This window comes from Globicephala melas, chromosome 18 (assembly GCF_963455315.2).
Source record: "Globicephala melas chromosome 18, mGloMel1.2, whole genome shotgun sequence".
Taxonomy (NCBI): Eukaryota; Metazoa; Chordata; class Mammalia; order Artiodactyla; family Delphinidae; genus Globicephala; species Globicephala melas.
The window spans coordinates 57,464,987-57,482,524 of record NC_083331.1 but is presented as its reverse complement, the minus strand read 5'-3'; the positions used below and the strand labels follow the sequence as shown (position 1 = coordinate 57,482,524).

The 17,538-nt window shown below is 34.0% G+C and overlaps 1 pseudogene; it reads right to left on the bottom strand.

The window, feature by feature from the left end:
- LOC115853302 (MOB kinase activator 1A-like) overlaps positions 1-16,864 on the bottom strand; it is a 67,005-nt pseudogene extending 50,141 nt beyond the window's left edge.
- Between the last annotated feature and the right edge of the window lie 674 nt (positions 16,865-17,538).

Sequence of the window (17,538 nt, the reverse complement as noted above, 5' to 3'; positions counted from 1 at the left end):
TAATAAAATAGTTTTATGCTCTTAAAGTATTTTACTTAATATAAAATATTAAAAACTATCATTTTTGAGAAATTATTAGAATAAATTGAGTGATTCATTAGTAGTATGATTTATAAGAATTAACATTTGGGTTTTATTGTTTATGCTAGGTATATGATGTATGTAAATATTTTAAAATATACTTTGAAATGTTTTCTGACATAGATGTTTTTGAAAAACACATCAAATATATATGTTAGAAAAGTGGACAAACATTCATGAGAATGAGAGAATTGTGCAAATACTTTTAGCATTACAGTGACTATATGGTATTATGCATTTTCACTGTTTAAGAAATCTTGTTCAACAGTTTTAATTGGGGGGATGTATTACTGAGTGAAAACCACATTAGCTAATCTCACAAAACAAGATTTTCTTTAGGGCTAATGTAAATTCTTTAAAGAAAAAGCATTGTATTTTATGCTTTTTAAAATGCCAATTTACAGAACAATACCCTTAAATGTATAATAGCATACTTCTCAGAACAGTTATAAACTGCTCTCTGGGTTTAAAATATATGTAGAAACAGAGAACAGAGAATTGAAGGTGCTGGAGAGGGTGAAATGAATGAAGGGGATCAACTGTAATGATGGATGGAAACTAAATTTTTGGTGGCGGGCACGTTGTAGGGCACACAGAAGTAGACATATAATGTACAACATGAAACTTATATAATGTTATATCAATAAATGTCATACAGAGTGAAGTAAGTCAGAAAGAGAAAAACAAATATCGTATATTAACTCATATATGTGGAATCTGAAAAAATTGGTATAGACGATCTTAGTTACAAAGCAGAAATAGAGACACAGATGTACAGAACAAACATGGATACCAACGGGGAAGCAGATGGACAGGTTGGGATGAATTGGGAGATTGGGATTAACATATATACACTACTGATACTATGTATAAAAAAAATAACTAATGAGAACCTACTGTATAGCACAGGGAACTCTACTCAGTGCTCTGTGGTGACCTAAATGAGAAGGAAATCCAAAAAAGAGGGGATATAAGTATATGTATAGCTGATTCATTTTGCTGTACAGTATAAACTAACACAATATTGTAAAGCAACTATACTCCAGTGAAAAAAAGAAAACAAAATAGATGTCACTCAATAAAAAAGAAATCTAAAATTTTAAAAATGAAAGAAAAAAATTCTGGATTTAATTTTACTAGACATTTGCTTGTAAAGTTTTTACTATAATGTTCAGTTTCAAGAAAATGAATTGGATGACTTTTCAACTTCTGAATAAATACTATCAAAAATCTTCTCACCATACTTTAACTTATTCTGAGAAATTTCAATTATTCAATAAATATTATCCACAAAATATATAACAAACTATAAATTTAGGGGCCTAGGGAAATAGTGTCAAAAATATGTCTATGGTATCATAGGGGAAAAAAAGTAATTTTAAGTTAATTAGCAAGCAAACTAAATTGTAAGATAATAAATTTGCATTTCCATACTGAAATGCATGTTATTTGCCTAGAAATTTATGAAAATGACGCTATTTTTCACTAATTCAAAGACAATGTTAGTTCAACTTTATGATGTGTAGGGTATTTTAGTTAAATTTGTAGTGAATAAGGTGGTTTCAAGCATTTAGGACACATATATTACATGAAGGAAAATGTAAATTAAGTGAAAAGAGATCACATACTCAGGTTAATTAGATTTAGATTTTTTTTCTAGAATCAAATCTTATATTATTAATCTTATCTGTCTATGTCAACCTGGAGAAATTATATTTGTAACTTGGTTAAATAAAGAGAAACAATTCTGAAATATTGTATCCAAATTTATGTTAAACTCTTTAAACTTAACTCAATTTTATCATACCTCTGTGTGTGTGTGTGTGTCTATATTTTTGACAAAGGTAACATGGTATCATAAGGAATTTAGTGAACTTGCACTTTATGATGACACTTAAGAACACTAATTTAAAAAATATATATTCCAAGACCAAACAGAATGTGAGGATAAAGAAGAATAAATTTAAAAACTTATTATAAAATATTGCTTTCATTTAAATATTTTGATTATCATCAAGTAACTTAATAGAGTCCCTTTCTCTCTGTCTTTCTCTCTCTTTCTGTCTCTCATTCCTCTATTATATATACCAGACACTACTATTGGAAAACTAAATGGTCTCCATAAAACAGTGTAGCTTTATGATCATTTCATATCAACTGTGAATTGAGAAAACAAATGTTTAGTAAACTATGTGTTTCAAAATCTTCCAATAGGTGTTTTAAAAAGCATAACATGTATTTGCTCAATAGTTTAGAATATATAATATACCAAACATACATTATTCATGTTCCCAATAGGTTAGCTAAATATTATTGTCATCTCCATTTTTTAAGTGCTGGAATTGATATATAAAATTTAAGTGACTTATTCATATTTATCATCAGTAAAATGAAAGAATTCAATTTTTAAAAATCTACTTACTTTCCTTAAGTTCTCCACAGAGGAAGCGAGAATTATTTCTCTCTTTTTTATTTGTGTTAAAAAGAGATTTTAAAAATATAGATTTTTATACACATTAAATAAAACCAGCAATTCAAAAACTGTTTAATTTGTGAATGAGCTGGGTGTGTACTTCATGTGTGCCCGAATGAGATAGCCCAGTTCTTCTCCTACTTGAAATTCTTAGCGAAGAAACATTTTATTAGAAAAGTAAAGTGTAAGGTTATTCTGCCCACTCTATGAAGAAGATTAAGTGGTTACTGTATGAAAGCATTAGGGATGAGATTACTTTAGGATCCAGAAAAGAACCTCAGACAGCTCATAATAGATTGGTTCTAAACCTAAGTAGGCAGGAAGCTAAAAACAAACTCAAGATTGATTTAGTTGTAGAACTAGCTGTAAGATAAGAACAAGGCAATAACACTAATTTTTCTAAAGCTTGACAAAAGGTTATAGGTGTTTTGTTCATTACTGAATACTGATCAATTTTTATCTGTTTATGAAAAGAGTTTAAAAAACAAAATCATAATAAAATTATTTGGACAGCAAAATTATTTTACAGATACACAATATGTCCTTATGCATTGCATTAAATTCTATATTTCTATGAATGCATCACAATTATTAACATAATTTGATATTATATGTGTTAGTTATAATACTCAATAGCTAGACTTTCAGAAGGAAATACACATCTCTCCAGTAAAAACCTGAGGGTATTATTATTTTACAATACAAAAAAAAAAGGAATGATGCACAGTTATTTTAAGGACATTTATTTTGCTTGAATTTCTTGAACCATCCTTTTCTTAGAATGATTAATTATAATGAGAGCCTACAATGTGTTAAGTACAAAGCAGTGACAGAGAGATTAAAAAATGTTTTCTTCATAGACTACATTCTAATAAAGAGACAAAGACATCAAAATTATTAAATAAATAAAACCTGTATTATGTTAGATGATGATATGTAATATTAATAAAAAATAAGAAAGCAAATGGTGATAGCCAGTTGTAGGCTGATTGCAACTGTACATATTATGGCTAGGGAAGGTCTCACTGAGAAGGTGAAATGAAAAATGAACAAACAAAATAGACTGTGATACAATAATAGTAAACACACATCCAATAAAAGTCTCTTACACATCAATAAGATAAACAGCACAAAATGAGAAATCAAGAAATGGGAAAAAGATATGATGAGATATTTCACAGATGAAGGTATACAAATTGTTAATGAGGACATGAAAAAATAATATTCAATAGGGAAATGCAAATCAAAACTATAATAAGATGTAATTTTTTACCTACCAGAATGGCTATAATAAATAAAAACAAATGATGGTGAGGATATAAAGTAATAGGAACCCAAATCCATTGCTGGTAGGAAAGTAAAATGGTACAGCCACTTTGCAAAAGGTTGTTTCTTAAAGAATCAAACATAAAACTACCAAATAGCCCAGAAATTCCAATTATAGATATAAACCTAAGAGGAATGAAAACATAGGTTCACACAAAGTCTTGTACATGGATGTTCATAGGAGCATTATTCAAAGCAGCCAAAAATTTAGAAACAACCTAAATTTCCAATTAATTGGTAAATGGATAGACAACTGTGCTATATCATACAATGGAATATTATTTAGCAATAAAAAGGAATGAGCTACTGATGCATGGTATATTTATTGGATATCCTAAAATAAATGTCAACTAAGTAGACAGATATGTATCTGAAGTTCAGAGGTGATATAACAGGAATGAGCCCCAAGGCATCCAGTGTTAAGTGGTCTGGGAAATTTGAAGTACCTAGTTAATTGAGGTAGAGACTGAAAATTTAACTTCACATTTAGCAACATAGGTGGTATTGCAAAAACGGTTTCTGAATAGTGGTAGAAGAAAAACTACTGATATTACATTAAGAGAGAATGAGAAGAAACCAATTGGAGGCATATAATATACATTCCTTCTAGGAGGTTTTGTTTGTCTGTTTGTTTGCTTTTAATAGGAGAAGAAAAATAAAATAGTAGCTGGAGAGGGGAAGTATGGTTAAGAAAGTTGTATTTAAGATGGCAGAAAGCATGTCTATTGATGGGCATGGTCAAGTAGAGAGGAAGCAAGAGAAGAAAAGCGCTGCTCTAATGCTCTTGAATAAGATAGTGGGGATAGGCATACTACACTTGTGAAAGTGTTAGCTTTTTCATGAGTTTGGGTATCTCATGCAGAGTGACCAAATTAAGCATGTGGTCAATGCAGGCATGTTGAAAAATGTGCTGGTCTGCACCGAGGCACTGGTGGGTGTTCACTTCTAATTATTTCTCTTTCTGAATAATGTCAAAGTCAAAGGTTCTGGAGATCTGTTTTACAACAATGTAAATATATTTAACACTTCTGAACTGTACACTGAAAAATGGTGAAGATGGTAAATTTTATGATATTTTAAGCCCAATTTAGAATGTCAATACCATCATCCAAGAGTGAGAATAGAGGAAAGTTACTGGAAGAGAGAGAGAAGAAGCCTTGAAAAAAATCATAGAGAGAGTTAATAGTGAGTAGATAAGGAGAGAAAAATATGATTGCTAGTCACCATAAGAACTCTACTGCTAAAGTTAGTGATACAAATATAGAATGAGATCAGTCAGCTTGTTTTTCCTCCGGCTTTACTCAACTACCCAGGAAAAGACGCTATTGAGAGGCACTATGATGAAGAGCTAATTAGCTAGACATGATAATGCAAAATAATTATAATAAGGGATAGAGTGATTTAAGTCGGTTGGCGATGTAGGCAAATGGTAAGTCAGTGCAAAAATTTAACTGGGAAATTAGGAAAGTGGATATATCCAAGTGGTGAGGTAAAAGTGGTAGGATCTATAGCATACTAGTTCAGGCGGGGTATGAGAATTTTCAGGGTCATAGGGGGAATGAACCCTAAATGTAGGGGATTATAGGTGGAGAGTAAGATACATAAAGTTGAAACTGTTGAGGTGATATCATTATTTGTAAGGATTCGGTTTCAGGAGTGCAAGGTTGAGGTAGGTGGTAGACCACAGTTGGAGGAGGCCTTCAAAAAGGCTTGACCACAAGTCAGAACCAGGTAAATGGAATTTCCCCACCCTCACCAAGCCCATCCTTGGAATGTGCAGTCCACTTGTCTTTCCTGCTCCCAGAAACTGCCCCAGGGAGACAGCCTTGAATAGAAATGTTGTATTGAAGCTACCTGGACTAGGTACATGACTGAACTCATTTAAGGCCTCTATATAAACTTTTTTAAGATTCTGGGGGCAGGGTATGGAATCTGCTTCTCTTGCAGTCACTGAGGACAAGCCTCTTAAGTAAATTCCCTTGCTTATTAAACCTGCCACCTACTAATCTGGAGTGGTTTGCCTTTTTCTTCAGTCTTTTCCTGCCCTCCCCGTACTGGGGAACTCAGTTTCAGGTTATACCCAGAAGCTAGGAGGAGGCTGCAAAGCAACAACTACATCAGTAATGAGAGGTCAAGAAACTGAGAGGGCCAGCTGTTGTGAGGGTCAATTAGTAGATGCTAAAATCACCAGCAATTCTAAAATGAGTTGTGTTGGAGACAATGGAAATGAGTAGGAAATAAAGTTTTTAAGATGAGGTACACTATGGTTGTCAGCAGAGAATTCCAATGAGAGATCTGGGGGTGTCTGAAGATGTGTGATTAAAAGATGGAGATTTCTAGAAAAGAGGAATGGAACTTCATTTAAAAAACAGCAATGAGGAACACAGAGGATTGCCTCCCAGTTTTAGATTCATAGATAGAAGGTGTGGTGGAGAAGATTGTGTACTATTTGAACAGTCTGCAGGAGTGCCCTCTGGAAAGAATTATAGCCAGAAGATGAAGAGACAAGTTTAAGGAATAAACTTTATTCTAAATGAATGCAATGCAGCTATTGTTACAGAGTATGAGAAATTGATTATCCCAAGCACAAACCACATATTTTAAAAAATTCTCTTCCTGAGCAACTGATTTTTAATAGATTCGAAATGAAAAGTTTCTGAAGCTAGCATTCCTTATGAATAATCTGCATCCTCTGTCCTTGTATCGTAAACAGAATATTTTAGTTATTCTTCTCACCCCAAACCTTTTTTTGCAAACCTTACCCACAAACGTTTTGCAAGATATATTGCCTATGTTCCTCTGTTTCCTACAAGAGGTTTCTGTCTTCCTGTTTGTAGAGCAGCAGTTATATCAGTCTAATTATTCAAACAGAAATTGGTAACAGAAAATCTGAGATTCAATTAAAATTCTACCTCCTACTTAGTCTAAAACTGTGGGAAACTCTAATACTCTTTTGAGTTTAGTGTTCTACAAGGTAACTTAATGATGAGAAAAATAATGCTGAACCTTATAACTCTTTTGTGATAACTATAATCCAATAGAAGAGTTAAAAAGCTTATTTATATTGTGAGATGTTCTGAAAATAATCTCCCCTTATAATAATCTCAAAAAGACCAAAACTATTACAAAAATAAGGTTTGTAATATAAGCTCTAGTATTCTCTTGAGTAAGAGGCAATCATATATATATATATATATTACATACACTTATATAATATATAGATATATACTTTATATTTTATGTTTAAATCTCAGTTCAGTGGGTTAGTAAGAGATGCACTTTCAGTGACCTGACAAGTCCATCAAACGACCATTCTTAAGTGAATAATGGTGGGATCAGAGGCAAGTTAAACACTGTTAAATTCATGGAACCTTTTGGAACACTATTCTTAATGTTTGTTTAATTAGAAATTACATTCTTAAAGTGTAAATACAAGATAAATAGAATGGATTGTCTCAAATACTCATGATTTTCCTGAGTTACTGTAAAACAAAACTTTGGAAAATCCAGGGAAAGGTTAATTTTTTTTAGGTAGTACTTAAAGGAGAACTTACTTTGACTCCCATTTCCAGCTTTTTGGTCTAGACTATTTTCTAATACATTTTCAACTGAAAAAATACATTGTGTTATTACAATCCAATGTTAATTTACTTGATTGAAATGGCAGTTCGTACAGACTCAGTCTACCAAAACAAAACAAAACAAAAACCACATATTAAGGGAAAAAAATTAGAATTTAAAAGACCAAAACACAAATTTTATACTATTTTATCCTTACTTTCATGGATCAGGAAGATTACTTCAACAAAGAGAAAAACTGAACAAGTTTCTCTTATATCGGAAATCACATATTTTGTGTGTAAGCATAATGGTCTTACTCTCTGGGCTATAACTTGTAAGAAGAATGAACACTTAAACATTCCTGAAGTGAAAGCTTGGTTGTAAAATTATAAAGCATGTTTGAAGAACCTTAATTAGGTAACTGTTCAAAGTTTCTAAGGTTATACAAGATTTCTGCTCTGTATAAAATCTGAAAAATGACAAATTAAAAGTGAAGCAAAAATTCTAAGGAATATAACTGACATTTAACAGCCTTGGTTTCTCACTGTCTAGAAAAAAATGATATTAAATTTAATATAAAGTGGAATACACAGTACTTTATAATTAGATACTTTAATTCAAATACCTAAACAGAACATTTTAATGTAATAAAATTGTTCTACCAAAATGCATTATTCATCTCAAATGTTCATCTCATAAAATAATGTGACTTTACTCTTTACAAAATGAATATTCTGTATTCACAGCTATTTATAGTGATACATGGCTGAGGGAATAAAACTTCATATGAAATCAACTTTATTATTATATGTAAAGCTTATTAATTGGATCTACAAAGATACTAGATTAGATAATACTTTCTATTCTTTGCTCCTCTGTGTCATCTTCAAATAAAAAGAGAGTCTCTAACTTCAACCGGTGCCTTCCTGTTATCATGAGTACAATCTGAACATGTGTAAAAGGACAATGTCCTTGTTTATGTTGAAATAACAAGATGGAGTGAATCTGTGTCCTTGAATCATTTATCACCAACAAGGCCAAAAGGGCTTCTGTTACTGCTTCCAGCCTCCCTTAAGGATACATCTTATTAGGTCAGGTTCAACAGGAAAGTCTGCTCTTTTTATTAACTAAAATTCAACCGATTAGGTTTCTTTTTTTTTTTTTTTCTGATTAGGTTTCTTAATTACATCTGGAAAATCCCTTCACCATTGTCATAGGGCATAACCTAACTCTGGATGTCATGGCCTGTCATAAACTCAGTTCCTGCCCACACTCAAGGGGAGATGATTATGTCAGGGCATAGGCTATTTGAGGGGTGGGGTGGGGGAGTCTTATAATATTAAGAAAATAAGCTTCAATTTCTACAGATGCCATACAAAACAACATATATTGCAAGTAGCACTGTATTATTTAATACACTTTTCATCCCACAAATTGACTTTAAAAGTGATTTAAATGACTAACATATATCATGAATTGTCTTACTTACTGGGATTTTAGCACGTCACAATACAGAAAAGGTCCCTTTCTATTGAGGAGATATAATTTTAAAACTAGTAAATAAATTAACCAGATAAAATAAATGTTGATACATTTCATGAAGACAGTGAGCTAAGCAGAATTATGAGGCAGTTACTGTAGTCAGGGATGTCAGAGGATGTCTCTTTAAAGAAATAAACTTGAAACATTAAAAGAGGAAGGAGAAGTTACTATGTATATGGTGTAGAGATGAAGAAGGAATGTAGTATAAGGTAGCAGAGAAATAGGCAAGAACCAGATAGTCTTGTAGGCCATGAAAAAATGTTTGCTTTTTATTCTCATTGCAAAGGAAAAGTATTGGGGGATTTTGTGCAAGGAAGGGTTATGATAATGAGAGTATTTTTTTTTTTTTTGAAAGATAACCTTGGCTGCTTGGAGAATAGTACTGATATTTTAGGAACTCAGAAATGGAAACAGGAAGAACAAATGGAAGCATCCATCAAAGTTTAGGAAGTTTGGGTTATATTGGTAGATGCTAATATGAGATGGTAGATGCATTTGGAATAAACTTAAGCAATATAGCAAACAGACTCTGAAGTAGATTGAACAGAGTAAAGGTGAAGGGAAGAACATATAAATGTATCTTTTGCTCACTTAAAAAACTAATTCTATTCAAAAGGCAATTCATTTTATTAAGTTCAGATTTATAATTTCAAGGGCATTCTGCTAGAGAAAAGACAATTGATCAGCAAGAGAAAATTAAATTTTAAAAATGTCCAGAGTAAAATGCCTTAGCCTACTGAAAATTTACTTGTCAATGTTTAGTAATAAAATTATACAGAATTGTCAGAGATTAAATATAAAACTAAGGAAACATGATGACAATCTTTTTTCCTAAAAATTTAATGTAAAATATTCACAATTACCTCAAGAACCATAACAAAGAAATGCTAAAAAGTACAAATAACACTCTTGCACCAAACTTGAGTGACTGTGCTTGATGCTCCAGTCCGTGTCTTAAGATTTACAATGCAAGGTCTGAAGCCGAGACCTGACTCCTGAAAATTCATTAGGTAGTACCTTCTGCCCTTCAGAGGGAGAAGAGTAGAATTAGCATGTTTCTAAAATGACCAGGTGAGCTTCTCAACAGAATCAGTCAACTTCTGATAAAACTTAAGCTGATAAAATATTTAAACAAGCTGATAAAATATTTAATTCCTTTAGAAAAATTATCTATCTGCATGTCTCATTATTTTCATTTAGTAATTTTGTAGATAAATATCAACTATTAATCTCTGCTTAGTCTTTACAGATTAGAAAGCATAAATTGTCAGTTAATTATAACACTCTAGTATATTAGAAAACTATTTTAAAGTAGTTGCTGAATCAAGAAAACTGTTAGTGACACAAGCTGAATACCCTACTGTCATCCTTATAAACATTAAAAGCAATTAATTTACCCTTCATACTCTAAAGTTACCTTCAAGGATAATAGAATTAACAACCATGAAAATATTCATAGACAGTCTTATATGAGGAGAGGACAAATGAGACTAGTACAATGGACCAAATGAAAATTTAAGTGATCTGATTTTCAATTTCCTGTTTTATTGTTGTAGGTTCACTAGCAATATCTGGTAGGGAATGTGTATTTAAAATGAATAAATATTTGAAGAATAAATAAAATATGTTTTATACGCATTTTTGATACTACTGTTACAGAAATTGTAATGAATGTGCAAATTTTCATCACCTTCAAGATCTTCTTTACTTCACAAAGTGAAAGTAATGGTTTCTTTTTGAATGGTCCTCTTGAACTTTGACTAAATCTCTGTGTCCTACACTGTAATGTAATGCATTAGTTAGGAACTTTTCCTTCTCTCTCTTCACAACCAGTAACCCCATCTCCTCATCTATGGTAAGTCCCTAAAGGGTTAGAATAAATCATTTGTCCTTCCCAGATGCTAGAAGAGTGCAGTTATGGGGAAAAAGTTAAGTAATGTTTGGTATTAAATGAAAAGTGAAGAACAGAGGGAAGAGATGGTGGGAAGGAAAAGAAAGGAAATAATGAATGTGTATTTCTCTTCTACTCAAGGTGTCTCTCACTGTATCACATATAGGTGATGGATACAAGTCACTTGGTAAGTACCATCATCAATGTGGCAGAGTGAATATACTCTGCCCAGAGAGGGAGGGCACAGCAAAGTTACCTTGCCGGAGGGAGTAAAGAGTCCAGGACAACAATCCTACAAGGTACCACAGGTACTACTAGTGCCACTACATACAAGTAGAAATGATTTATTTTGGAATCAACACATCTAAACACTTACCACAACACACAGGCACACATATTTAAACACATACTACACACACACACACACATGTGCATAATGATTTTGTTCTACTATTTATCCCAGAGATGGCGTGGCTGAGATATTTTTTAGAGTTTAGTAAGGAGATTTCATTCTTTGGGGGAAAAAAAAGGAATTTATGTACAAGTCTTCCTTCATCATGTAGTACAAAGAACATAAGCCTCAAATCTGATGATTTTCATTTCCTGGTGTCATTGGTAAGACATTTAACCATCCTGAGTCCCAAGTTTAAATCCTTCTCCTTTTTTCATCTCCTACTAATTTCATCTTGTACCAATCTGTCTGAAAATGCTGTCTCCAGATGCTGATAGTCTTTGCTGGCCTGGTGCTCTGGAAATATTTAAGTGGAGAAATCTGAGCGTTTTGCAGGGATGTACTTAAATACATAAAGTTTATTGAGGAATCATTTAGGTTAGTATCTAAGGCAGTTATTTTGTGGATAGATCAGAGAAAACAAGATTGTATGTTTCTCTAATACTACACTCTTAAATGTTATTATTAAATTAACTTAGCTTCCAAACAAAGCACATATGTTAAATGTACTCAGGCATTGAAGCAAATTTTTGTAATTTCTGAAAATGCAATCAGATCTACTCTTAAAGGAGGTTGGATGTTTTATGTCATATTCTTGTGTTATTAAATTGTTTAGAGAAGGATTGATCATTTAAGTTATTTGAAAATTTAGCTTCTTACATATTAGAAGAAATTATCTCTGCTACATTACCAGTTTACTGAATTATACTAACAGCAAATTTAAAAGATGATTCATTGTTAAGTAAAGGACTTCATTTATGGTTTTCTTACATTATTTTCAAAACAGGAATAAGAGAACTGTAAATTCTAAATTTGTGCTTTACATCTCATCCTTTTTTAGCTTGGATGGGATTTTAATTTTTTTTCTGTAAAACAAAAATAATACATCTAAATGTTTGATTATTAATTTTTAACAATTATTCTTTCTATTCTGTGCCAGGTTGTAGTTTGAGCTACAAGGATACGATAGTAAAATATATATACATGCCTTGTCTCCACGGCCATGTGTACAGCTTGCAGGGAGACCCTGCAGCCACAGATGTGTGCACCAACAGGCTGGGCATGCTCAGCTGCTTGTGGACCCAGACCCAGCCCCGTCTCCCATCACTGACCTGCACCACCATGCCCACCTGCAATTAGCCCCTCCAGTTGTGCATCTGCTCACACCTGGCCTGATTCCAGATACCAGCCTCCACTGTCCTGGGCCTGTGGGGAGACCCAGCATCTGTGGTAATATATACCTACAGCAGGCACCCCGCAGCCACCAGTGTGCCTGCTGTTGGCCTCAGCCCTTGCCAGGAGGGTCCCTAGCTAGTTGAGCTCAATGGTGCAACCCAGGGACTAGAGATAGGGCTGAATCTGGGCCCACAAGCACAAGCAGCTATGGAGGCATTGGCTATTGGTGGGCACTTTTGTGGCGGCAGGATCTCACTAAGGTCACACACATGGCAGTAGAGGCCAATGAGGTCAGGTCAGCAGCGTGCAAGTGCACAACTGGAAGGGCTAATCTCAAGCGTTTCCCTGGTAGTGAGGGATAACTGCAGGGGTCCAGGCTAGCATCTTGCACTCACGCAGCCACTGAGGCCAGGGTTGGCTGCCACGTGGATCCCAGGCTCTAGTGAGGGCGGAGAAAACAAAGCAGGGCTGGGGACCCAGATGGCTGGCATCTGCCAACACAAATACCTGTGGGGTAAAAACTGATGAAATCTGCAAGGAGTCCGAGGCAGCTGTGGTGGTCCTTGATTTCTTCCGTGGCAATAGCTGCTGGGGTCCTCTGCAGAGTAGCTTACTGGAAACCACAGTTCCTCCTGTTATAAGGCGGCTGCTCTTCTTCCTTGTTCCTAGGTGCCTCTACTTGTCTCAGCTTTGCTGGTCTCTGGGAGGGCTGAGACCAAAGCAGGTCCTTTGAGGGTGCTCTGAAAGGTTGGAGAAGCTGGTCTCTCATCTCACTCTCCCTTTCCCAGGGAGGGGAACTATTCTAGCTGGTGAGTTCCCTTTTGGTATTGCTGGGGGTGGGGTAATGCAGGAAAAATGAGGCTGTTCTTCCTTCTTTTTGTGTGTGATTATTCTTAGTGTTTTCTTTTTCCACTATCCTGTCGAAGTCTATTACATAGACTCATGAGCTCTCCCAAAGCAATTTTTGTTCATGAATAGTTGCCTAGTAATTGATAACCATGGGGGAATGGAGGCTGGGGTCCTCTTATTTTGCTGTCTTTGTGACATCACACCCCAACTTGACACTGTTTTATTAATCTCTTTGACATAAAATATATTTAATGACTATAGACCTAATAACTTTATTATCATGCATAGTAATTAAAAGGAGATAATAAAATCCAAATGTCATAATTTTCATGTTAATTTTTATTGTGTTACAATATGGTCCTTGAATATGTACAATCATTTATGTTTCTCTAATTTTACAAGTAGAAATAATTTTCCCAAGCATTGTATCTCAATATTTATCTGAGTTACCTAGGTACAACTATTAAAATAATAACCTGCTCTTTGTCTATGTGTTCTGCAAACTCTAATAAATTACCAAGTTTGCTTAGTTTCAGTAGTTTATCTCTGACAAACACAAACTGTTCGCAAACACTTCATTTGTAAAGTTTATTTTGAAAGGCCGCGATACTGCTGATACTTATATAACTCCTCTTTGTTTCATTCTTGCAAAACCCAGAAGGCACTAGGGAATGACTACAATGGATCACAAACATGAATATTTCAGTACTTTATAGACTCTTCCTCAGCATGTTGCAGAGTGTAAAACAAAGTTCTATTTAAACCATGTCAAGGAAAACAATAGCAAATCTAGGATTTTCCAAACTAAAGCCAACCAGTTCCAAATGTTTTTCTTAATGAAGAGTTACTATGAGAATATAATAGGATGAAGGATGATGACTAAAATGGATCTAACATTTTTTATAAACAAATAAAAGAAAATTTGGGGTCATTCTGGCAACTTCAGAAAAGGGAAGCTCGTGAGACCAACTGAAGGGTTGGGGGAAAATTGGGCTGTATTTTTACAGTCACTCTCATACATGCACATGTTCATATCTGTTATGTTTGCTAATGGATTCTAGATTTGACACTTGATGGGTATTTAAAACATGTTAATATTTGTTTTCTTAAAGATTAAAATGATAAAAAATAAATGATAGTGAGGCTTAATATAAGATTTTTGAGAACCATGACAGCTCACTTATTCTTCTCCTGTTTCCTTTTCTTGTTGGAGACCAAGCAAGAAATAGGTTGCAGTAAAATCATGGCAAACTCTATTATAGTTAAAATGAGATGGACAAAAAATTAATAATTCTTTACAAAGAACACCTAAAGATATTAGCAAATCACTTGAGAAAGCTATTCTAAAGAGCATATTCTTAAGATAAACCTAATAATCATATTTAAGAACATGGAAAAATTTAAGTATAAATTAAAACACCTTAAATAACAGAATAAAGATCACACAAGAGGAAATGCCCAGACTGCAGTGATGGTTCAACATTGAATAACTTTACCTAAAATAACATGGAATTTCCTTTTTTGAAGATGTTCCGACTAGGTTATTTACCAGTCCTAGAAAGGAGTAAGTGGCTGCATATTAACATCGTCTCTTAGCCATAGGTCTACAAAGCATCTTGTTGATAAATGAATGGAAAGTCTTGCTAATAAATTAATTATTTGTTATCAGCAAAACAACAAAAGTGCATATGTGTGTGTGAGAGAGAGAGAGACCTCTGTTTCTTTTGTGTTCTAGATAGTTGCAACAGATTGTAGCTTTCACATAAACAGCCCAACAAGCCAGACCTGCTTAAATATCCTAGCTTCCCTGAAATCATCAGAGAACTAATATGCAAAAAAAAAAAAAAAAATAATAAGTGAAATACTTTATGGAAAGTGATCCACATTTAATAAGAGAGTAGAGACCTATGGCTCTTCTCATTATTGATAGAGCATTGAAAATAGGAAAATCTACTGTAGATGGAGGTAAGAGGGAGATGACAAAATTCTGAGAGAAACCCCTCTTACACAAATCCTTCAAAAAGATCTCTCTAGGCACAGAAAGAATAGTCAAGACTAAAGAGAAAGAATTATTTCACATTGAACAGAAAGCTGACAGTAGGGTATAGAGCATAAAGAGAATTACAGTGCCAAAAATCGAGCCTCAGCTGTAAAGCACAAAAAGATCTATAGAATCTCATCTTTCCTCATATCTCCCAAAGAAGGAAAAGGTCTGACCTTATGGTTAAAAATATTTGAACCTGGGCTTTCCTGGTGGCGCAGTGGTTGAGAGTCCGCCTGCCGATGCAGGGGACGCAGGTTCGTGCCCCGGTCCGGGAAGATCCCACATGCCGTGGAGTGGCTGGGCCCGTGAGCCATGGCTACTGGGCCTGCGAGTCCAGAGCCTGTGCTCCGCAACGGGAGAGGCCACAACAGTGAGAGGCCCGTGTACCGCAAAAAAAAAAAAAAAAAAAAAAAAAAAAAATTGAACCTATTAGTAAACTGAATCAAATTAAACATTCAAAAAATCCAGATCTTACTCATCTACTGATCAGATTGATTCAGCTCCCCACTCAGTCTGGCTCAAGAAAGGGTATGTCATTTTAATAGATTAACAATATTACACTAGTATCACAATACACAGGAATAAATAAGAACATATGACACATGGTCATAAAAGAAACTATCAGCAGAAGCAGAAACTAGATTTCCCTGCTACTGATGTTTTCTGAAAGTGGCTCTAAAGTAATTATAATAAAAATGCCCAAGTACATACTTAAAATTGTGAGCAATGTGTATTATGTTACGGGGAAATTATCAGAGACAAAGAAACCAATAAAAAGAATAAAATGGAAAAAAATGTTAAATTAAAATACATCATAAATAAGTCACTGATGAATTCTAAAAATTAATGTACTGAACAGTGGAAAAAATGAACTTGAATTAATAATAACAAAAAAAGTCTGTACTGAAAAACAGTTTTTAAAAAAAGGCTAAAAAAGAAAAAGAAAGAATTGGAGATCTATGGTAGAACATGATATGGCCTAGTGCACAACCAGCTTGCCATAAAAGAAAAAGAGAGTGAAAATGCGGCAGAAGAAATAAAGACATAACAGCTGAGAGCCTTCAAAATGGATGAAAGACACCCACTACAAATTTAAGAAGCTCAGGAAACTCAAGCAGGATAAATACAAACATTGCCCCTATGATGGTTCATTTTATGTGTCAACTTGACTAGGTTAAGGGATAACCAGATAACTAGTAAAATATTATTTCTGAGTGTGTCTTTGGGAGTGTTTCCAGAACAGATCAGCATTTGAATCGGTAGGCTGAGTAAAGGAAATTTTCTTCACCAATGCAAGTGGGCTTCATCCAATACATTGAGGGCCTGAAGAGAACAAAAAGGTGGAGGAAGGGAAAATTTGCTCTCTGCTTGAGCTAGGACACCCGTCTTTTCCTGCCCTTGGACATCAAGGTTCTGTCGCCCTGGTTCTGGAGCCTTAGGATTCAGACAGGTACTGACACCGTTGGCCATTCTGGTTCTCAGTCCTTTAGATTTGGAATAAGAGCTACAGCACTGGCTTTCCTGGGTCTCCAGCTTGCAGTTGGCAGACTGTGGGACTTCCTAGCCTCCATAATCATATATGCAAATCACTCATGATAAATCTCTTCCTATATATCTATTTCTATATCTCTGTCTCTGTCTATATACATCTATCATCTATCTATCAACTATCTATCTATCTATCTATTTGTCTATCATCTGTCTCCCATTTGTTCTGTTTATCTGGAAATTCTGACTAATACACCCAGTAATAGGTGTACACGCAGATGTATACAGTTGCCAAAACTCATTAAACCAAACACTCTGCACTTTATTTCATGCAGATAATGCAATAAATTTTTAATAAGAAAATGACAGAGATGTATGGTAGAATAATATATAAACTCATTAACATTATATACTCCCCTTAGCATTATATAATTTCTTGATTCCTAGAAGATAGTCAAGTTCTATGAAAAATAGACTCAGAAAATTTAAATTACACTGAAGGAAAGGAAATTTAGAAAAACATGTATAATAAGAAAAGTCAGTGAGAGGTAGAATATTGTAATGGGACTAATTGGTGGTCATGAGTCAATGTCAGGCAACATAGTATTTATAAGTAAATCCCCTAAAGGTGAGGAATTAGAAATGTGGATGAGAGA